We start from the raw sequence: 23435 nt of genomic DNA, 5'->3' as shown, positions 1-23435 counted from the left end.
GTCCTGAAAAGGTTTGTGCAAATAGAAGAAGGAGGGATAAGGGAAAGAGCAGGAAGGAAGAAGAGTTCTCCGTGTTGCAGTCTGAAGGATGCATTTATCAAAAGCACCTTAAGGATTTCCAATAGCAGCAAGAGAAAAACGCCCCCAAATTCACAGGCAAACAGAAAAGCTGCCGTCACTGTCTCTTCATGCTCTGCTGCACATCAAAACAACAGTCCATGAAACATCTTTGCAGGATTGGGGCCATAGTGGTCACTCTAGGCAGGTCGTGGTTACCACGAAATAATAGGGAACGTAGGTTTTGTTCCAATCAGTGGACATAGATATTACAGTTTGTGTAAAGGGTAAAGTCTCTGTTGAAGAGACTATACTTCCAATGAATTCCTGATCTGAAGTAGCACCTACCTCCAAACAAGCCAAACAGCCACAACCACAACTCTGAGGCCTTGCTCTTTGCTGTCTGATTTTGGAACCTAAAGGCTGAAGCTGGCAGCTGTTTCCGAGAGGTCTCCTCAACCAGGGTGACTAGAAAATGATCTTTTCTTAACAAAATCCAAAATAGTTTCCAAAAAGTCACAATGCATGAGAAATATATGAGATCTGACAATAGCGGGTGCATCTACATGAGACCCTTACTGCACAGTAGCCTAACATTGCACGGTAGTGTGCTTATCAAAAACCATGCCAATATGTTACTGCACAGTGATATTAGGCTACTAAGCAGTGAGCATCACAAAAAAAGGCGTGTCAGCGCTACTGCGCAATAACTGTAGTTACTGCACATTTAGTTAGTACGTCATTAAGCAAAAGCTAAAGTAAATGCAGAGTAACTACTGTGCATTAATGAATGTGTAGATGTGCCCACTGTAATGATAATGACAATGATAATAATGGTGTAATAGTCCATAGCCCTATCCCCTAAAAAAAAATACCACTTTTCTATGCCTTTTCTGGTACACTCTATTAGCTACAGTTTAGCACTTCCCATCTACAATTAGGAGCTGTCTCCTATTTAAATACCTGCATTTTTGTTTGCAATGCCCAAGCAATCTCAATCCCCTTACACAGCAGTTAGGCTGTTGAGTGCATTGGAAGTTGACTACGGTGAGAGAAACATTTCTTTCCGTGTTTTTCTTATTGCTTTCAAATCACCTGAGGAATTGTTTCAAGGATTCATTTTCCCATGGAAGACTGTCTTCCATCCTCAGTTTTGCTTTAGTGCTTATGTTTGAAACGTAGTTGAATTTATTACATGTAGATCTCTCCTGACATTTGTGTGATCTTTATGGTTTTTTCCCTCTACAAATGCTAACGTGTGCCAATAATGATAATAAAAGATGATTCTTAAAAGACAATCTTTCCCTTTCTTTTTAATCACAGGGTAAATTGAATTGAATACTTTAGAGCAGACATTTAAAAGGCTCCTGACTGGTTCCATGCAGTTTGGAGATATTCTTTCTGTGAAGATTCAGATTAAAAAAGAAAGGCTCACTTACCTAAAAAAAAAAAGTCTTTAGCAACCCACTGGGGTATGAGTTGAGGGGGAAAGATAGTTTAAGCATTTCAGAGAAGAATTGGGCACTCATCACAGTTATTAATCATTTTCAGGGCTACTTTTAACTCCAGAGCAAAAGCAGCAAAGAGGTTTGCAAGGTATTCTGAAGATTTTTAAGAAGAAAAGTATTAAACTCAGCAGAAGAAAAAAACCCAGAAACCACCAAGCCCATTAGCTAGCAGGTAATTAGCAACTGGCAACTGGTCTGCATTACAAAGTTGGGAAGTAGATCAGAATTCCCCCTCCACCCTGAGTTTGGAGTTAGATCCATTTAAAGGGAACCACATCCTCCCACAACCCACAGGTGTCTGAAAAGTAAAAAGTTACACAAAATCCTTTCACAAGAAAAACAGGGGAAATGTGTCAACACCGGCTGAAACATCTTTGGAATGAAAGACTTTGTTTTCTTGCTTGGCAATCCCGACTTGCCTTTTTTTCTATTGTATTGGAACAAAAATTAAAATCAAAATAAAATGTTGGTCTACTTCATCAACTCTCTTTATGCCACTTATAAATCGCAGGTATGAGCTCATTAAATCTTTGTAATGTTATGTAATCGTTCTGCGTGGAGTATGCGTAGCAATCAAAGATGTCAAAAACCCTGGCACAAAGTGGTAGGGACTTTGAGATGTGGTCAGAGCATTTCCAAACCCTAGCATAGGCAAAGAGTCTAAGGAGGATCATGGAAATGAACCTCCTCTTTTTCTCTGGCCGTTGGAGACTTTACACCCAACTTTGAGCTTCCCAATAACAGTTGCAAAGCAGTATGGGAGCAAACAGCACTGACAAAAAGCATTTACTATAAGAAAATGAATCTTTAAGTTGATTCCACTAGAGATTGGAAAGCACTAAGAAAAATCCTGGGATAAATCCTGATCATGCAGTAGTTTAACTCAACTGCAGAACTGCTGTGTAAGGGAACTGAGGCTGCTTGGACAGTGCAAACGAAGATTTCGGTACATACATGGAAGACAGCTCCCATTCTACTGTAAGCTGTAAGTAGCACTGGGATGGATGCTGCTGCTGATTTTCCTTTCTCTCTTGTCTCTTGGGCTGAGCAAAGATTTGGTTTGCTCAACCGCCTACCAACGGGAATGTAAAATTTGTATTCAAGTGCTGTGATTTAAACCAGTCCATGTTACATTTCAACTCCTTGATCACTGGCTAGATTCTTCAATTGTCTAATTGGAATAGAAAAATATTTTTTTCTCCCTGGCTGCTCAGTTTGCTATTTACACTCATCCCCCACTCAGCCCTTCTGTTCCAACCATTTCTCCTTTGATTTTTCCCTTTTGCCTTTCTTCTGGGTGATTGCCTACACCACTTCTCCTGCTCCTGACTGTCACCAGGATGTTGCAGAATGCTCTTCTGTTTTCTCTGTTGTTATATTCACTGTCTTTTCCTCCCTCTTTTAATCTGAGCCCAAGGTGAGATGGACTGAGCGATGATGATGAAGCTTTCAGGATGTTAGAAAGTAAACTGCTGGAAGAGGTCAGCCGGAGCAGAAACCAATAAAGCACAAGAAGGAACATAGATAGGTATGGGCAAAACAATTGGTAAAGATCTGAAATAATCAGGTCAACCCAGGGCTGTGCACAAATGAAAAGATTCACCTCCAAACACCTGGGAAGTTTACCTGACCTGCTTTTCCTTGGTAGGAACATGTCTCTTGCCATGAACTGCTGCTAACAGCTTTACAAGGTGCTTTCATTTGCACATTCCCTGCTTCAAATGCACATCCGACCAGCAGAAGTGGGTGGAATTTTATTTCTCAAATGAAACCAAAATTGAATAATTCCTTCCCTGTCTCATCCACTCCTAATATAAGGTCAGCTTCTAGTAACCTTCTTTACATTAGGTAGCAAACTATGAACCACCAAATAGTGAATGGGACTGCTTTTGGTGTGTGAATTTATGCAACCTTCCATGTACCCCATATCTGTTCAGGGCTTATTTGTACTATGCAGCTTATGGTTTCAAGGGACAGGGAAGATGTTTTCTCAAAAGCGGTTCTCCTTCTGGACCTGAATTCTGGCTTGAAAAAGAGGATTAGAGACATGTAACAACTGGGATAAAGCCTATTTCCAGGATCAGTCCAGAACCAGTTAGGCTTGGGTTGAAATATGCATTGTATGTAGATAAATGATCATAACTTCCCCTAGATATACAAAGCACGCCCTATTGGCTCTCCACTGTGGGCACATGTACACATTCATGAACGTGTTTTTGCTACTGCACATTAAATTTAGTACCTCTAATGCGAGGTTAAAATGCGCATTAGGCTGCCCCAATGCGCAGGAGTGAAAGTGCATGCTTTTTTGGTGACACTTAATGTGCAGTAGCCTCTTTTTACTGCATATTCTCATATTAACACGATTTTTGATGTGACGCTCTAATGCTTAGTAAAATAGGCTATTGCACATTAAAGCACATGTGTGGATGCACCCTGTATTGGCTCCTGTAATCTGATTGCATTTCTCTAGGTGCTATGACACTTCAGGGACAGACGCTGGGTAACAACACGAACACAAGCAAATCTCCATGTATTTGCTCAGCCTTCCAATCCAGCATGCCTTTCTCCTTCTCTGGGAAGGCAGCCAGCCTGGCAGCTGCAGCCTGTGCCACCCCTTGGCAGACCTGCAGGGCACTTTTCTAGGCCTCTGCTAGGGCAGTCTTTATTAAAAAGAAAATTACAATATTAATAGGAAAATGATTTTTTGGTAATGACAAAGGACTCCATCCCTTCAGACTTGGAAGTAGTTATGTATCCAGCCATGCCACTCTCAATATTATCTCAGATGGGTATGTGTTCCCTGGAGGCACATAGGGGATAACCTTCTGTTCTATCTACCTTTGATAGGGTACTGCATGCATGCATATAAATCAATTAACACCGTCAGTTTATGCAAATTTTGTATTTAGATGGCCTGTGGAAATAAATGGAGGTGTTTATGCCTGTCTGGAAAAGAAAACACAGCAACAAGCTCCCCCCACTCCCATGTTGGGAGCAAACAGTCCACTTGCCAGAGAGAAAGCTGGCCTCATTTATCTACTTGGGCTTTCACTATTTTCTATAGGGATGTAGCAGACAGGCAGGGCAGATGAACTAACTCAGTGCAACACACAAAATTCCTTGCAAGACACTGGTTCTTAGGTTTTGCTAATGTATTACTCACAGCAACTTTTCTCGTCTTCATTTTTTTTTTTTTTTGCTATGGATAAGATGATGGGGATGGACAGCCTTATCGATCTGGCGTGGAAGACTTAGCCTGCTTTCACATACCTCTGTCAAATAATTAAAGGGCGAATTTCCACACAGCAGCTAAGGAGTCTGAAGGCACACAATTTGCTGGAGATGTACCAAGGCCTTGGTTCTGCAAATACTTCTGTGGGGTCAGAAAATTGTCAACTGGCATCAACAAAGTTTGGATCACCTGTATATTGCCTAAAGTCACTGTATTCCAGCAGAACCACAAGGCTTAGGTATTTGTGGGTAAGGGTAGGTAAAGGTAAACTTTGTGCATATTCCTTTAGAGGCAGAAATGATGCATTTCAAAGCACTCATGCTCTTTTACTCGCAGAAGCATGAGCAAAAATAAGAACTGAGGCTTTTCAAGAGCCATGATCCTTTGCATACTAATGAAGTGCTTGAATACTGGAGACCACCCAACTGTAGCTTTGTAAATGCAAAGACAGCATTTCCAATGGATGGGACCCTGGGCTTGAAGCCACAAGGCCTGGATCTAACCTAACTCTGCTGCTGACCTGTTATGTGACCTTAGGCATGGCGCTTTGCCTCTTGGGCCATGCACACACAAGTTTGGACGTTTGGTTCCCCAGGGAAATCTAGCAGCGAGACACCTTGTGCCACCGCTAGTTGTCTTTGGGGAACACGAGTGTCCCACACCCTTTGGCATGCAGCAAGTTACCCAAGATGGGGTAGGGGAGGCTAGGGCCAGCACTGCTGTATTTGTCCCCAAGAAGCACGCCCCACCAACTCACTCCCACTCAGTGTGCATCACACCTGTGAAATGAGACAGCGTAGCTGCTTTAGAGAGCCCTTGAGCATTCACCAAAGAACAAGCTTGAGATAGACAGCCTATAAGCCGGCACTGGGACATGCACTGAGAGCCATGCTAAGTGGACTACACTGCTTCAGCTCCAGGATTTGGTGCATGCTAAGTGTGTGGGGCTTGTTTCTTGGTAGCAGTCCCAAGCATAGCATAGCGACCGTTATGTCCACATGTATATTGGGAAGTAGAGCATAAGTAGACCATTTCTGCATTTCAATGCGTAATAAAGAGGTTGCAAAACAATGGGAACTTCGCCTTAGTCTAAGGCCTGCAGGATCATGCACTCAGAATACATTTTAGGCCTTTGAGCTCACTTCGTAATAAACATAATCAAAGAATTGCTTTTCTATATAACAGAAATGTTGAGTAGGCAAGTCTATTTCCTTACTGACAGAATAGATATGGATGTATTGTCTAAAGGACAACCCTGGTTAACTTCCTACAACAGTCATCAACATGGGCATTTTTACAATCATCTGATTGAGTTACCAGCCATGCCCAACGTCCCATGCCAACGTGAAGGAATAGCAGAGTACATGTGTTGAAACTTGTAACATGGCTCCATAAACAAGTGCTGGCTCCTTCTTGTATCCTGTTATAAAGTGCAATCTGCAGCGTGTTGCCTGCACATGCCATTATTCCTTCCTCTAATATCTCAGACAGCTTGACTTCATTGAACTTAAATACTTTTTTTTTTAATATTGTTGGACCTCACTTATTTTTGCACATGGATTTAGTGATTACATTAGTCATTACTTCAGGGACCTTTTTAGGTTGAGACTAATTTAGTTCCTCATGTCATAGCATCCAGTTGTCTTCCACTTCCCCCAATATGTGGGCACTGCTAGGAGCGCAGATTGTGAGGCCAGCCTGAGGCTTCGGTCAGCACTGTTCCATGGTCAAGATAGTTAAAAGATGCATTTAGCTCAGGCACACATTGATTTGGTGTCAATGGTATAATACATTCCATGGTTACGTTTCTAATTCACCAACCATCATAGCACCTAATCATCACAGTGACCTAATTGACAGACCACAGGCCAAGCGGCCCTGATAGCACTTTGTGGTTGAGACTAGGCCAATGGACAGCCAGAAGGGAAATCTGCCTGTTGACAAATATATAATAAGTAGGAACCAGTCTGGCTCTGTGGCTGAGGGGTGAGAAAGCTGTCCTGAGGGAGTATAAGCCCTTTCCTTGCTTCCATGCTCTTTGTGTATTCTGCATTACAGATTCTTTAGAAAAACCTCATATATAGATTTGGGGGAAGACCACAGGTTTCCTCTCATGGAACTCCAACAGCTCGAAACTCTCTTCCCATCTAGCTGGAATAAATGCCCACACTGAACTCTTTATAAAGCCTTTATAAAGAGTCTTTTTTACAATGCTTCCTCATTTAGGAGAGGCCTCTTGGAAGACAGGAACCCCCTGTAAGAGGGAACGTGTGACTGGTAGTGGCAAAACTGCAAGTCTGTTGTATCCATGTAGATGTTTTTCTGTTCAAATCCAAAGGCCTGCTCAGCTGCATATAGATTATGTGGCCAGGAGAAGAAGTGTTCCAAGCATCTGGGGGCTTTTTAACACAGGTTAAAATGAACAGAGCGCTATATGCCTCTGTGTGACCAAGGATCTGCTGCTCACTGAAATGGAAGGGAGAGCTGTAGGGTTCTGCAAGATGACGCAGAATTTGCTTCCAGGTATGACCAGGCTGTGTATGACCACCTTCTCTGTGGTTCTGCAGAACTATTCATGTCCACAAATAAAGCAGAACATGTCCGTGCCTGACCACGTATGTCATCAGGATCTCACACGCTAAGTACAGACAGTCAAAAAGGCTGAGGCTGAAATGATTTATTTACAGGTTAGTCTAAGCTGTGTAGATGGAATCAAGAAGCAAGTGAACAGACATTCACTTTTGATTCCTAAACTGCAGCCAGATGCCTGCAGTGGCCCAGGCTAGAGGCCAGGGGGGAACGAGAGCACACTTGCCTGCTCTGCCAGAGCAGACAGCTTGGAACAATGCTAGGCTGCCCAATCTGCAAGGAGGAGTTTGTGGGGAGATGCAAAGCATCCTGGGATGCTGGAGGACTGTGAGTTAACTTGAATCTGGAGGGGATCTGGGACACAAGTCCAATAAACCAATTTAACCTAAATCAATTAAGTCTGATACTACATCTATCCAAGCATATCTTAAACCTGTTTTGGCCATTGTGAGAGTAGTTTATTTGAACTGAATGTTTGTTGTGTTACAGATTTGAACTGCTTTCTGATCACTTATACTGGTTTATGTGTAATTTCTGTCCCTGCCCAACATGTTTCCAAATGGTACAGCTTGCTTTATCATCATATATTTCATTTCCTTCTGGACACATCACAGGGGCCCTCTCCTGCAAGTTTCACTCATTTTGTGTTCAGAGTGAAGACTTAGTACAATTAATAAGCCAGAGAATGTAGAAGAGGGTACATGGTAACAGTGCTCGGGGATACTACAGTAGCAATGCAAGCAAGCAAATTCAAGGACAGTTTTGATTTGCCAACACCTCAGTGTTCAGGTTCAGCAATGGGAAATGTTATATTTGGGGCAGCAAATTTTCTAAGTCACCTTCCTATGATAAAATTCGGGGTAGTAGGACTTTGAAGTCCATTTTATATGAACCTTCCTGATTTCAAAAAAAAAAAGGTCACAAAACCACCTCTCTCAGTGGCACTCTCCATTTCTCCTTCAATAGGTAAGTAACTTTACAGTGGGACATCTGTATCATATTAAACATTAAGAGACCTATATGGCAATATTAGGGACATCTGACTACTCATCCAATGCAAATGCTATCAGGGAATGGACCTGGTGGTGACCGCTTTGGGTTTTTTTCTGTTGTGAGAAGACTTTAGCCCTCGAAAAAGGGGACAAGGCAGCTTTAATAATAAAAAAGAAAGAAAGAAAGAAAGGTGCCTCAGTTGTCTCGGCAGCTGATCAACAAAGGAGCAGTCGTGAGCTGTAACCTCTTGGAGCTGCAGTCTGGAACATGACACATGTCAGGCTATGATAAATGGTGCGGAGTGTGTGCAATTTCAAGCGCAATGCCCTTGAGATGCGCAGGACCCCGATCGCAAATGTTATTGTTAAATTAAACCTTAAAGGAAGGATTGGAAAGGGGAGGGGAGGGGTGTGCATGTGTGTGTGTGTGTGTGTGTAGATATATAAAATAAGAAATGCACAGAAGAGAGAGAGAGAGAGAGAAAAAAAGGCAAGGTGAAGAGAAAAAAAAAAAAACTTTCTGTTTTCCCTTTAATTGAATTGAGAATCTCCAAAGTCTGTCTGAAATATAGGGCAACTCAGAGCAGGATTCTCTCTCCCTTACAGCATTTTTGTTGCTTGTGATCAATAACAATTTGATCATTAGAGATCAGCCAATGCAGATTGGCAAAACAGTCCTCTCGTCATTTTGTTTTCCTAATACTCAAAGACCAGGGGCTTTTTTTTTTTTTATCATCATCTCCAAAGTTTTAGAAATCTTTGCTCAACAGCTCTGGAATCAGTTCATTTCTCTTTTTTTGTTTGTTTGGTTTTGGGGTGGGGGAGGGTTGGTTTTCTTGCTTGATCTTTCTCTCGGGGTCAAATTTTGATATTAAACCACTGGGCTGAGAAGGGGACTGTCCACAGCTACAATAGACCAGGATGAGCTCAGGGAGAAACAGAGCTTTAGAAACCCATTACCCCTTCAGGCAGAGTTATGCTAGGGCCATAAAAATAATCTAGCTGCGTGGGACACCCTGCTCCTCTGATGCTGAAAACCCCTACATCTTTTGGATGCAAAGGGGCTGGGAGCAGTGGCAATGAAAGACTAAAGAGGAAACTGGTGACAATAGCAAGGGTGGTGGAATCTCAAGGTGGACGGGCATCGCATAAGTCTCTTATATGGGTAAAAATCCTTCTAGGCAATTTTTGCACAACCCCCGACAATAGGAGCTGCTTGTCTGAGCAGCCTAGTAGTAGAATGGGCTGCCCTGATGATTGTCACTTTGGATAGAGCCAGCTACACCTGAACAAAACCACTTCACGCTCAAGTGTGGAGGGGGCTACCACATACTTCCTGCTGGTGATCTGTTCTTTTTGAGGTCTTACATTATCGTGTCAGTGGCAACCATATGCGTTAGGGCTGTGCAAAATTTTGCTGGCTCTTTTGATTCGGCGCTGGTTCAACTCATTTTGAGCTTGAACCAGTGACATCGAATTGAAACAAAGGGCTTTGAAATAGCCTTGAAACAAAAGGAGGCTAGTCAAAACATTTTGAAATGTGTGGAGTTTCAAAGCAGCCAGCAGCAAGGTGGTGGGAGACGGGGAGAACTAGGTCGGGCTGGGGAAACAAAGTTTCCTTTCCCAAACTTTGTTTCCCCAGCCTGACCATGGGGCTGGGGTTGGGAACTCAGCCCAGCTGGGCTGAGTTCCTTTCCCCAACTCCATGGTCAGGTGAAACGTCGAAATAGCATCAAAACCGCCTCACTGTTCTGACAAAGCGAAACAGTAAGGCTGTTTCGACTCAAAATGAAATTCGAAACAAAACACTGTTCCATCCAAACCTCGAAAGTGAAGTTGAAATGGAACAGTGCTGTTTTGCACCCTTTGGAAGGCCGTGTGCCCCTGGTGGATCACTGTGGTACTGCAACAACATCATTCATATAAAATCTACCATAATCTGCTCCCTGCTAGCCTGCTCCACCCCTTCTCTGTCCTATTTATTACCTAGCATTTTACCTCCCTTCCCCCAAAAATCCAGTCTCTCTCAGCACAATTACAAACCCCCACTTTTCCCCACAAAACCACTGGTTGAGATTGCTCAAGATGCCTTCCTGACCCTTCCCCCTGCCCACACCCTATGTGCAATGGAATTAGTGCAGGAAACATTAGGTGGAATGGAATTATGCAAAGGAGGGGAAAGAACAGGGAAGGGGGAGAGGAGCTGGGGCTGGAAAGTGTTCAAAGGGAAATGCTTGCATGACCAGCATAATTGAGGGGAAGAAAGAAGCAAATGAGCGACATCAAACCTCTGCCAGAGAAAGAAACGGGAAAAGTCTTTAAACCATTAATCTAAAATAGCCAAACAAACAGTAAAAGGTAACAAAGGATAACTTCACAAATGGTTCATTAAGATCAATGAGCTGCTCTGAATGACACCAGCTTATGGGACCACAGTGCTGGCCAGGAATCAGCAGTGGTAGATCTACCCAGACCATTTAGATGGCTGAGAAGGAAGTGGTGCAGAATTATCCATCTTGGCCTTGTTCCACCTGTGGATTCCTCTCTGTCCCCTTCACACTCCCCAAATGGCATGACAGGGATGTAACCATGGATCAAGATCTGGCTCAGCACACATGAGGAGCCCTAGATTCTGAAAGCACTGAGCACTATTATTTTTAGAAGATATCTAAATTACCATCATACGGCTTGTTTTGTACTTTTTTACTACCGTTGCCTAGCGGCCAGGCAAAGTCAAGTCCTTTTTCAGTCCTTTGGAAAATTTCCCCCCATGTTTCTTGTTATTAAAGAAAATAAACATTAGACAAAAGGAGACTTTATCGTAACTATAAATAATTCAATGCAGATGGATTTATGAAAAGCACAGATTTTCAGAGACAGGGAGAGAGGAATGTTGTAAAGTTTAGACCAAGAAGAAAAGAGAGCAGAAAGGGTGAAGAGGAAAGGATTTATGGGATATGCTGGAGAAAATCTATAGGCATCAGAAGGAACTGCAAAGAAAGTAAAGAGGGAAGGGAAAAATATGAGCAACGAAAACAGCAAAAGAAACCTGCCAGGGGAAAGCCCAAATCTTTGAGCAGCCCATGTGTTTGGCTTATAATACTTGGATCATCTTTAGGGTTGAAAAAGAAAGAAATTTCCTACCACTTCTGCAAGCCTCCCAGAGGCTCCCTGCAGGCCTTCAGTAGTGCTCCATGTTTGAGATGCCATATTCCCTCCTAGTACAACTGGAACATTGTATTGGATCCCACCATCATACAGCGCCCCTAGTCCTCATTATACACATGACAGAAGAGCTCCTTTCTTCTGTCCTATATGTAGAATAGCTCCACAACACATAGGGTTGGGTAAAAAAAAAAGTCAAAGGTCTGGCTGGTTGGTGTAATTAGGGCATATTATTTTCTACCACCTATGACAAACAAGAGAGTGATTTGTTTGCCATCACAACCAGCTGCTTTTCATTCCCCAGACTGAACCACCAAGTTTCCATTTCTAGCTGGGTCACCTGGGGTGACCCTGTGGACTTCAGAACAAGACCAAAGAAGGGCTATTAACTACTCTGCTACCATGTCCCAACACAGGAAAAGGTGATTTTCCTAATTACTACAAACTCCCCACCAAAATCGCATCAGTTCCTTGGTGGTCAGAACTTGCATTAAGCCCTTTCAGCTGACCAACTCAATTGCAAAGTCCCATTGCCTATACTTGAACCCAGAGGTAATGGTTAACCACTATTTACATATTGCCTTTTTATTCAGGATGAAACATGGTGTAATCCAAGTGTTTTTCCCCTACCTCGCACTGTAAATCTGTGCTTTAGTTGCCACTCTCTAACTCACAGGGCTGTTCTGAAACTGCAATGGTTTCCAATACTTTGAGAACTCCAGGTGGGATGTGCTGTAAAAAAATGCAATGAATTTGACCTAGGCTCATCATTCACGCTTATTTTAAACTGGAATAAGTCCATCAGCCACAGTGGAAGGCCAGTGAGTAGGTCAGGAAAAGAAACAGAATATCTATCACTTTGCCACCTCTAGTAAGGAACATTATCAGCTGCTTATTTTAGGGCAGTGAAATACTAAAGAACACTTTCCAAAGGCTACAAGTCACGTATCCTGCTGCTAGAATTACACAGGACAATCCTCTACTTGCTCAAACATGTTAACAGAGTTGTTAATGTGTTCAACCCACAAGACAAAGGCACTCCACCATAAACTCCACTCAAGGTGCAGTGCCACACAGCTCAGCACTTGGACAAAGGTTCAGTGCTGTTCTATACAGAATAGATTTCCACAGTGAACCACGGAAACTACTTATGAAATCCAACAAAATTCCCAATATGGCTTTGTTTTTCTATGGTGAGCCAGGAAAGGAGCTTTTCTCTAGCATCTACTTTCTATGTTTGCATAGCCCCTGATATAATCTGGACCCAATCTTGAATATTTATATTGTTACAGGAGTGCTCTAAGTCTGTATACAGACAAGTAGTTAATATATACAGCAGCAATAAATGACACTCAAACATATGTGGAATATTTCTTGGGGTTTCCAGGATCAGGAAAACTTGCTTTGTACATTGCAAAAGGCTCCTTTTGTACATCCAGCTCTTTGCATCAGGTTCTTTCAAATAGTGCTAATCAAACCAAGAGGAAACATGCTCATTTGGAAGTGACTAAGCCAGCCAAAGTCATTAGAGGGCTAAACTTGCCATGTAGTCATGGAGAAAAAGTTTCTTTTTTTGGCTAAAATGTTCTTTTGGAGATGTAGCCCTAGTATCACCATGGGAGCTGGGGTCTTTTAGAAATTTGGCCTCTATGGTACAAGTTCTGTGACAAGATGCAATAGCTTGTACCAAAGCAAATTCTGCAGTTGATTTGGTATTGGAAAAAAGAAGCTCACTGTCTAACACAATGATGTACATCAAAATACAATATTGTGCATCAGCTGGTAGGGTAGCAAATGGTCTGAAAAAAATTGATGGCTACTCCCCGTTAACAGTCAGTAAATTTCCCTAATCTCTTACCTCCCACTTTCCTAAAATAATTTTTTTTTTTATTTCCAAAAGGGAAATCTCTCTCTCTTTCTCTTTCTCTTTCTCTCTCTCTCAATTATTCTCATTTTCTTTCTTTCTTTTCTTTTTTTTTTTTTTTGAGTTTGCAACTGAGCTGAGATCCACAACACAGCACCTGCAGCTCTTGGAAGAAGAAGCCTTTTCATCATTTAAACGGCAGCTTGGGGGACCTGTTTTATTTCTTATAACTTTAAAGCCCTAGGCTTTCTATGCAGCAGTGGTGCCAGTATAAATGCTGCTGGCCCTGAATTGCACATTTATAATCAGAAGACACTTTAAGACTACCCCAAAGACCCTCAAGAATCTGGAGCTAAACCTGACGCAGAGACCTGGAACTCTGGGCATTCAGAGGGGACTAAAGGAGGTTCTCCAGCAGCATGATTTCACTAGGATGGGAGTGGGGAACAAAGCTTAAAGGACCAAAAATGAAATATCTGTGTTTCTAATTTCCAGATGTACATCTTGTCCATTGCTGGCCTCCATGCTTAGAGTACCCCTATTGTCCCCAGAGCTTCTGAGTCCATTTATTTTCCATCTATGGCTTACCCACCTGAAGCAGCATTAATACAGGGTCATTTCAGCAAGCAGGGAACATAAACGTGCTCTGCAGCTTTGGGGGCACAGATAGGAAAATTAGTCTCAGAGGAAACCAAAGATGGAAGAAAAGTCTGTTCTAAAGTGGGCAGTGAGAGAAGAAGTGATGGCTGGGAAGAAAAGCATCATGCCTGTATTTAGATGAGGAGCAGGGTCTGGTTATTTCCATGCAATGGTATACTTTCCATGTATTTAGTTTTGTTATGAGAAATTTGGTGAGTTATTGCATGGTTCCACGTGTTGCTAGCAGTTCCCAGGCATGGTGATTATCCCCTCTATAACAGCTGTATAACCTCAATTTTTTCCAATCAAGCCCACATAAAGCCTCTGCAAATCAATTGCCTTTAAATAACTTCACTAGATTCCAGGCAATTACACCTGTACAAACAATTTTGTTGATGATGTGCAAGAAAGGATAAGCTCTCCTTTTACTCTGCACTGGTTCGACGGAGCTGAAAGAAGTAAAAAGCACTGAGAATTTATTTCTGTCGCTGAAGTCAGCAGACGGGGTTGAACATGTGCGGAATATCTGCTGAGAAAGGGCTAGAAGAAACCAGTTTCCACATAGGTACTAAAACGTAAGCCTTTTAAAGAACAACTATGCCCTGGCTAGTGACTATGTTCATAGCATCTCAATGCATGGGACTATACTGGATACTGAGAAATTATCCAGCAGAGGGCAAGGCAGCTCTGGGAAGAAGACCTCATTTCATCTCACATCACCAATCGCAATATTTTGGGGGGATCTGTAGAAGGGCACATATATCTTATTTGTATAGGTGGAGTTAGCGAGAGAGAGACAGAAAGCTCTCCAAGCCTTGAGAAAGGAGAACTCAGCCTGGGGTGGAGTAACACTTAATCGAGACCAGAAAACTTTTGAGAAACAAAAGCAGAAACTTAGGGAGAAATCATCTCCCTGTCATTCCCCTGCTTTGCCATGCACTGCAGAAAGAAGAGACTTGTTCTCCTGTTAAACAATGCACAATGCACTTCCTACCAACTACACTCATCTCTGGATGGGGAAAAGATGGAAACCCATCTGCCCAGTGCGGAGATAACTGTGGAGGTTGGCCAATCCCTGAAAAGCAAGGAAGACATTTGATCAAGAACTGGGTTACAAGTGCATGCATTTGTACTGAGGAATGTCTCTGAATTTATTTCCCGATTGTTTGCCATCCAAAAGCTGAATAAATATATAACTAATCCGCAGAGAATTGAATAAAAAGATATTGAAAAAAAAAAAAAAGAATGAACTCCCCCCCGCAAAAAAAATTAAAAAATTTTGAGAGAACAAAACAGCTCCATGTCAGATTAGCTTTAAATCTTCTCAAGAAGGATGGAGACTCTTGCAACCAAAGCCTAGTTATTTCATGAGGCTGATGGGGTACATTTTCAATCTGCCAACTGGATGCATTCGTTTTTGGATATAAGGGGCATTTTTTACTTGATTTAGATTTAATGTCATTGCATTTGATTTAGATTTAGAACTGAACAATCAACAAAAGCACAGAATATTAGGTGTTCCTTCAAGACCTATTCAAACCATATTCAAATAAGCTAAAGGGAGGCTTGTCAGGATTTCCAGGCTCAGACTACAGCTGGGAAGAAAAGCACTATTAACTTTAACAAACTTTGGGAAGGAAAACATTTTTCATCCAGAAGAAAACTGGCCTTCCATCTAGGTGAACTACTCTGTGCAAGTGCCTTGTCACACTGGACACTTGGCATGCATTTCTTCCGAAATCACAGTGAGCATTACTGCACCATACTAAAAGTAAGAACATGTTCTGAGTAGTCACATGGTAACACTTACTATGATCTCAACCTGCTCTGGACAGGACTGGAGCCATGTCAAACAAAGGCACCAGCACTGGGTTCTGCAGTGGGGACCTGCAACCCCCAGGCCTGGAGTCTGTGCCCTCCCCACTGCATGCTCAGCCATGCGCAGCCAAGGTGCTTCTGCCCTGGGCATGCCCGGGTAAGCCAGGCCACTGCTGCTGGGGTTAGGTGGAGGGAGGTATGGGGAACCAAGCCTGGGAGAGGATGCTGCTTGATTTGCAGGATCTCTGCCCCCACCAGTTTTGAACCAGTTCTGACGTATGGCTGGGGCTGGGACTGAGACTGATAATCAGCTGATTGTTGGTCCCAGCCCCAAACCTGCACCAGGGCAGGGCTGGTTCAAGAGTCCCAAGCAGTGCTAGGACTGGACCACTCCCAGCCCCTGCACTGCCCCAAGGAGTTGAGATGTGACAATGGAGTCGAGAGCGACAATAGCCAAACGTGTGTTACTTCATACAATCTGGAGATATTCCTCCTGCAGGAAGTCTTGACTTTGGTACAATAGAATCACACTTAGCACATGTTTTACTACTCGAACACATGGGCACTTATCTTTTAAGTGCACTTACAATGTCCTAAGCGTAACGTGTGACATGGCCCTAACAGCGCCCACGTACAGCCTTGGAGATTTATGACTTCACACATGTTTAACAAATACTTTCAAAAGAGGAGTTGTTCCTTTCATGGTTTGCTCTACATTTTAAACAATCTGTAACTGATTGGTCACATAGGCTACAGGTAACCATTTTCTGATTAATGCATTTTGCACTGCAATTTCATCACAAATCAGATAACACTTGCCTATTTTGCAGCCAGTTTCTGATACATTCCCTTAATTCAGTGGTCCCTAATCTTTTTTTTACCATGGCCAGGCAGGAGTGGGACAGGGTGTGCAGAGCTGGCTGCCTCCCTCCTGGAGCTACCCCACTGCCTGGCTTTCACCCCGGAAGCTCAGCTGTGACCCCAGAAGCTGCTCACCTGGGCGGACAGACAGGGCTCCCAGCGGCAGGCTCATGCCACAACCCCACAGCCAACTCGCCATGGCCCAGTATTGGGCCTCGGCCTGGTGGTTGGGAACCTCTGCCTTAATTATCCCCTGCATAGTCCTATTGGATTTAACTGGGCTCAAAAAATGGCATGTAACTTGCACTTGCAAACTGTGGGTCAGCTCTTGGTACCATTACACATGTTTAATATGGCCTTATAGCCTAAGTGGCCCACTGACATCAGTGGGACCAGACACAGAGGATGTAGCCATTCAGCACAGCAGGTTCTGGTCCCTAACTGGAAGCCAGTTTTTTTTCCAGCCTGAACTGTATACCCCAAGATATTCCTTAAACCAAGGAAATAACCAAAAGACACCAAACACAACAGAATTCTTCTATCTTAAATTCATAGGATGCTGATTCAGTCTGAGCAAACAGGGATCTTTCAGGATGCCGTGCTAGCCTAAAGACAGACCAGTTAGGTCTTCTGTTGGCAAAATCTTATTGCCAATCATGGCCAAGGCTGTTGATTAACTTACGCACTTATGGAAGTAACAGATTACTTTAATCTCTGTACCACTTCAGCTAAGCTGGCCTGTGCACTGATGGTATAGAGCCAAGGATATGGCCATTTCCCAGTGCTATGTTGAAGAAGGAGAATAAGGGAGTTTCTCATGCTCATTTCCCTGGATGGGCATTCAAGGCAAAGGGTATCCTTGCTTCTAATCATGATGAAAACATTTTATTACCTGTGAGACTTTCCATTCGAAGTGTATGGGGAGTGGCTGGAAAAGAATCTACTGTAGCTCACAGTATTTTTTTTTCTGTCTCTTGCCTCTACCCCTTAAAAAGAAAACTTTTTTTCCTGGTGCCTCAGTGCTTTGGGGAAAAAAAAGTATCCCCTTCTGCCGACATTCCCTTTCGAATCTGGGAACCTCTATTGCCTTTTCTCCCGTAATAAATGATAATAATTAAAGGCAAATACACAATAATTAGTCACACTAGGTTTATCCATCTGGCATACCTGTATCACATCACTGTGTCTTTGAAACAGATGACAAGCACCATATTGCACAACATCCTGCTAATGGGTCTGAGCAGGGAATGGGAAGGTAAAGGGGTTATCAAAAAAAAAAAGAAAAGAAAAGGTCAGCAAGGTGGAATGAGAACATTTTATGTATTAAAAAAGAGTGATAACTGACCACCAAGTTAAACATCCCTTGCAAACAGCTGTGCTTTCAATCAGGAGTTATAAAAGTATGGAAATATGCAGTATCCAGTTTAGACTGATGTATATGTCTGTGAATTATGGTTATACCCTGGAATATTTTATCCTAAATGCAGCAGTACATAGGCATTCAGTTTAAGATGTTTTAACGAGTTCATATTGGATCTTACCCTGGCTGTTTACATGCTTTTAGTAAAGGTCACAGTGTGTTTTGGACTGAATAACCATCTTCTGTTTCTTTCTTATATATCACATAAATCAGACCTGTCCCCTCTATCCTGAATCACTAGCATTTGGGTGTGCAACTCACGCTTGTTAGAGAATTATTAGTATGATGTGGGCAGGGTACCTGGTATAAGGTATTTGTAGCAGTCTTTTTTTATATGTGCCAGGGACTTGTAGATGTAAGACAAAGATTGGCAAAGAGTTTTCAAAAAGTACTGCTTTTTGCCCTCTACTCCTGATCGTGTACCATTGCCATTTCCATTCTTTGAAAGATGGCATTTTACTTTCATAAATAATCACAGAGAGACAGTTTCAAAGTCACAAGTACTCTGATTTTTTTACTTTAGCCCTCTAGAAGTACTTGTATAGTCATTGAAACAGGGCACAGAAATCAGTAACTACTGATATGGGTCATCATCATTTGTATTGCAGTGCCAAAAAGCTCATTTTGGATCAACATCTCTCTCTAGTAGGTGAAGCACAAACACAAAGGAAAAAGCCAGCTCCTGGCCCAAAGAGTTCACAATCTAAGGCAAGAAACAGGTGGATTTCTGTCTACTTCCAACTAACCTATATGCTATATGCCTTCAATACTGCATTGCTGAAAACTGTTCCTGATTAGACTGTGAAGTTAGAAAGACTGCAAAAATGAATCAACTATTTAAGTACACTAGAAGCTAAAAATCAGAATGATTGCAAATTACACCCACTCTCCACTCATTTCACGCTGCTGTAGGCGATGATGTAACATGCATGGCAAGGAATCAGGCTCTATAAAAGCAAAGTCGATGAACATATTGTCACATTATTCCCATTTTTACAAGCATTCTTACCTGATCTGTTTCCCGGGAACTTTATTTAATTTTTTTTTTTTTGTCCTCCACAGTAAAAGTACCAGTGCTTCAGGAGTTGTGAAGTAGTTCTGTAGCCACAAATTACAATGTGTTTGGTGCGAGGGTTGGCAGATGGTACCTCCTTTGTTGGACAGCCAGACCTTGGGAGAAAAAAAATATTGCAAGCATTAGTAAGCTTCCCCACTCTAGTGCACAATGTCATCTGATTTTCTCCAGTGACATCCAGGATTTCGTGGAAGTATTAATCACTAATATCATTGCTTGCTTGCTTTCTTAAGGTGCCTGTCTAGGAAGACAGTAATATAATCAAATATGTATTCTGCATTGTCCAGAATAGCTCCACAGGTGCCGCCTGAAAAAGACATTTTACTTTCTATAGCACTTACTGGACCCTACATTTGGATTACTCTGGGATATGTGTATATATATATATATATATATATATATCATGGGTTTTACTAGAAGCACAATACCTCTCTGTTCCTCCAAGAAAAAAACCCAAGTAATGTTTATGTTGCAGAGTGGGTGCTCTATCCAAGAAGCAGATGCATTTCAGTGACAGCTGAGTAATCCTTATGGCATACACTGCACACAAAATAGTGCCCAGTCCTGCTGTCATTGACATCCATGAGTGTTTTGAGATCAAATTAAGTAGTATCAGTCCAAATTGGTAAAGAAATTGAGGGTCCTTCGGAAGGGTGAGTGCCAGCTAAGCCTTAGATAGGGACTCTGTGCAGAAGACAGTAGGAGATGTAAGTCGGTCATTAATTTTTCCTATGTAAATTAACTGGGAGCAGCTTTTTAAAATACTTCCTGTAACATGTTTTCCACACAAAGAGCCTTTTTCTTGTTTGCTTCTTTCTTCCTGTGGACAGTCCCCAATGATGACTTTTACAGCTCTTTTGGAAGCTGCTCATTGTTCTGTTGAGACATAATTAAAGTTCACTTCCATGCAAAATTAGTGTATTGTATGTATTTCATTTTTATGGTAATTGCAAGGGTTGTGACTATCTACATCCTACTCCACACACCCTAATTCCTGGCTACTCCACCCCCGACCCCGTCCTCCCTGTCACCACTCCCTGAAGGAAACAGCTACTCATTCTGCCCTGGATCAACTTGCAATCTACTCAAGTGATGCATTTCCCCTTTGACCTGTGGACAGTAATATTAGTTTGTCGTGAAAACTTCTTTCATTGGGAGAAAGGTATAATAGAGAAGCCCAGGAAAGAAAGAAATGTATCACGTCATCCATGCATTGTCATCCAGCCCCAAACTAGATAGTATTATAATGATTTTCCAGGCCAATCCTTGGGCCTAATGCACAACTTATACCACTCCTCAGGGCTTTTATAGCTTGATTTTATCTCATCAGAAAGTTGTAAGTCCTGTTGGAGTCCCCGCCTGAATCATAACATAAGCATCTCTACAGACTTTACCTGAAATGCTAACCATAAAAGTCAACTAAAACAGAACTACAACATTTTGTCTCTCCATTTTTTTTATAGCTTCATAGTTCCTAGAAAGTACTCTAAACAGTTTTGCTGATTTATATTTTTTCCACCGTAGAATGCAATTCGGTTTCAGCCGGAGAGCCCTACTGATTATATTTTCACAACTATTATTAGCAAATTAAAGACAACATGGGATCCCACAGGAAAGTGCCAAGTTTAGTTGACTTGGATCTGCCTGGAATATTGTTGCCAGAGTTTAAGTCACTGATAAATTAATAGAAGGAATTAATCAAATATAATTACCTCATTACAAAGGACCACATTTTAGGATTTAGTTCAGAAAGATGAGCCCCAGAGTGGACGTGGCTCTATGCTAGAGCACAGGACATGAACTCTACTCTACTCCATACACTTCACATCTGGCTCCTAACCTCAGCAGAACAAAACTACCACATATTTGGAGTGAACACAATGTCTCTGGCCCATTGTTAGTACAGAGTCAAACTGATTCTGATCTGAATAAAATATACAGTTTAGATCTAGCATCCTGTTTAAATTAGTGTTGCTGCAATCTCTCTGTGTAGAGGGACATAACAGTCAACCCAATTTTTCATACTCGTTGATTAAAGCCCCATTTATTGGGTCTGCAGCACAGATTATAATCCACAGTGCTTCCAGAAATGATCTGGCCCATCTTTTGCCAAGTCTATATTTTATGTAACTGATAACTGAAGTGTTGCCTTTGCGTTTTATTTTACTGTGTTCTCCTATAGGGTCCCACAGGGCTGTTTCCTGGCCCTCAAGCTTGAATTGGCTTCTTTTGCATAAACCAGCATGAGGAATGAATTACCATTGCAACACTACACCAATATCTCTAGGCTTTGCTTGGATTTATCAAGAGAGTGATCCCCATGGCCCAGGACTGCACTCGTGTCCAGTAGATGTGCAGATGTAGCTATTATCATACAGGCAGTATTGATAGAAGTACTGTTGCTTCCTATCTTTAAAAACTAAAAAGATCGCCATTCTGGGTCAGACCTATGCTCCATCTGTGTCAGGGTCTAACACAGGTCAGCATCAGATCTTTCAGAAGATAATGCAAGAAATCCCTTCTTTGGGGCAATCTCCCACCCTCCCAGGACGATTTCATCTTAATCCCTTAGATTGAGTGACAAGTTTAAACCCCGCATCCTGAAGTTTTATCGTCTTTCAAAAATTTTCCTTTAGCCTTAAGTCTGGCAATTCATGTTACCCATATAAATGTCCAGTCTCTCTATAAATCTCACAAAATTCTTGGCTTCATCAACATCCTGTGGCACACATTTTCACAATGTTCAACAATGTGCCCAAGAATTTCTTCACAGGCTGCGGGGGATAGACCGGATACACTAAAAGGTTTCTTCCCAAACCGCACAGTGAAAACTTTCATTGGCAAACTGCTGAAGGTTTGGCTCATCTGAGTCCAAAACATTTTATGGAGATGATGATCCCTCCTACTGAGACAGCGGGTGTATTACTTTAGATGCAGTTATATTTTTCAGCACTACTCTGCATTTGTAAATGTTCTCAGCCTATTCCATCTCTAGGTTTTGAATGAGAGCGCATCAGAGCTAAAAGCACATCACTCTGTCATCTGAAACAAGAAGCACATCTAGTAACCTGAACCGGCAGCAGGCTCGCATCCTCCCATTGCTGGAGGGGGACACCACACTTGCCTATGATTATCAAATTATCCGTGCCATTTTCCCCCCTCACACAGTAGACATTATCAGTAGAAAGTTAGAGATGGGTGAAGGGGAGCTGTAAACAACAAGAACTGACCTGAAAACAATGGGAATTGACCTGAAATCTTGCCCACGAGTCAAAACAAATATCGTTGACTTTCTAATGCAGTTCTAGTATCTCTTGCTCCACTGCACTTCTTGTTGTGACTGTGACTGTATTCAGTCCTGGTGTCCACACGTCAAGAAGTGCTTTGAAAAATTGGGGAGGATTCCAAAAAAAAAACAAAAGGAACAATTAATGAATTGGAATATGGCCTATAATAAGCAGGTCAAGAGTTTCAATCTTTTTAGCTTATAAAAGAGAAGGCTGAGAAGTGAGGTACTCAGTGCCTACAAAATAGCTACATGGGGAACCGTATGGACAACAGAAATGAGTAATAAAGATTTCTTTATCTAGTAAAGGCCTAATAAGACGCAATGCCTGGAAACTGTAATTATAAAAAAATCAGACTACAAGTAAGGCATGGACTTTTTAACAGTGAAGATAATTAACCATTTGCCCATTTTACGAAAGGTTGCAGTGAATTCTCTACCACTTGAAATTTTAAAGTTATGCTTGAATGCTTTGTTTTGTTTTGTCTTTTTCTTGAAAATGTATTGTAGGACAATTTATGGTCCGTTCCACAGGAGGTCAGACTACGTGGTCACCATGGTCACTTTCGTGTTAAAATCTATTAATCCATATTTATGTTTAGGCTCAGAAATGCAAACACAGGGTGCTTGTACACGTGACAGAGGTTTACTCCTTAGGGCTTTATTTTGTGCCCCTTAAATTGAAATGAGTTTTTATCTGAAAACCACCATTTTCGTTTTTCCATCTTGTCATGGTGAGGGTCCTGATCCCTTTTTTTTTGTTTTTTTTGTTTTTGGGGGTTTTTTGGAGCTGGAGCCTGCCCATAGTCAGGGGATGAGCTGCTGGTGAGCAGAGTGGCCCCTGATCTGCAGGGGATCCCAGTCTTTTTCTCCATGGCAGGACCACCTGGGCAGGCTGCCAGTGGGCCAGGTGCTATCCTAGCTGA

At 42.1% G+C, this 23435-nt stretch overlaps 1 long non-coding RNA gene across 2 annotated transcripts in view; it reads right to left on the bottom strand.

Annotated features, from left to right (window-relative positions):
* LOC109309144 overlaps window positions 1-23435 on the bottom strand; it is a 102863-nt gene that overhangs the window by 66885 nt on the left and 12543 nt on the right. For both annotated transcript variants that reach the window (XR_002100808.1, XR_002100809.1), the window contains exon 2: window positions 19158-19318. This is a non-coding gene — a long non-coding RNA (uncharacterized LOC109309144). The remainder of the gene's footprint in view (window positions 1-19157; window positions 19319-23435) is intronic.

This window comes from Crocodylus porosus, unplaced genomic scaffold (genome assembly GCF_001723895.1).
Source record: "Crocodylus porosus isolate Cpor-Errol unplaced genomic scaffold, CroPor_comp1, whole genome shotgun sequence".
NCBI lineage: Eukaryota > Metazoa > Chordata > Crocodylia > Crocodylidae > Crocodylus > Crocodylus porosus.
This window is presented reverse-complemented; position numbering and strand designations above follow the sequence as displayed.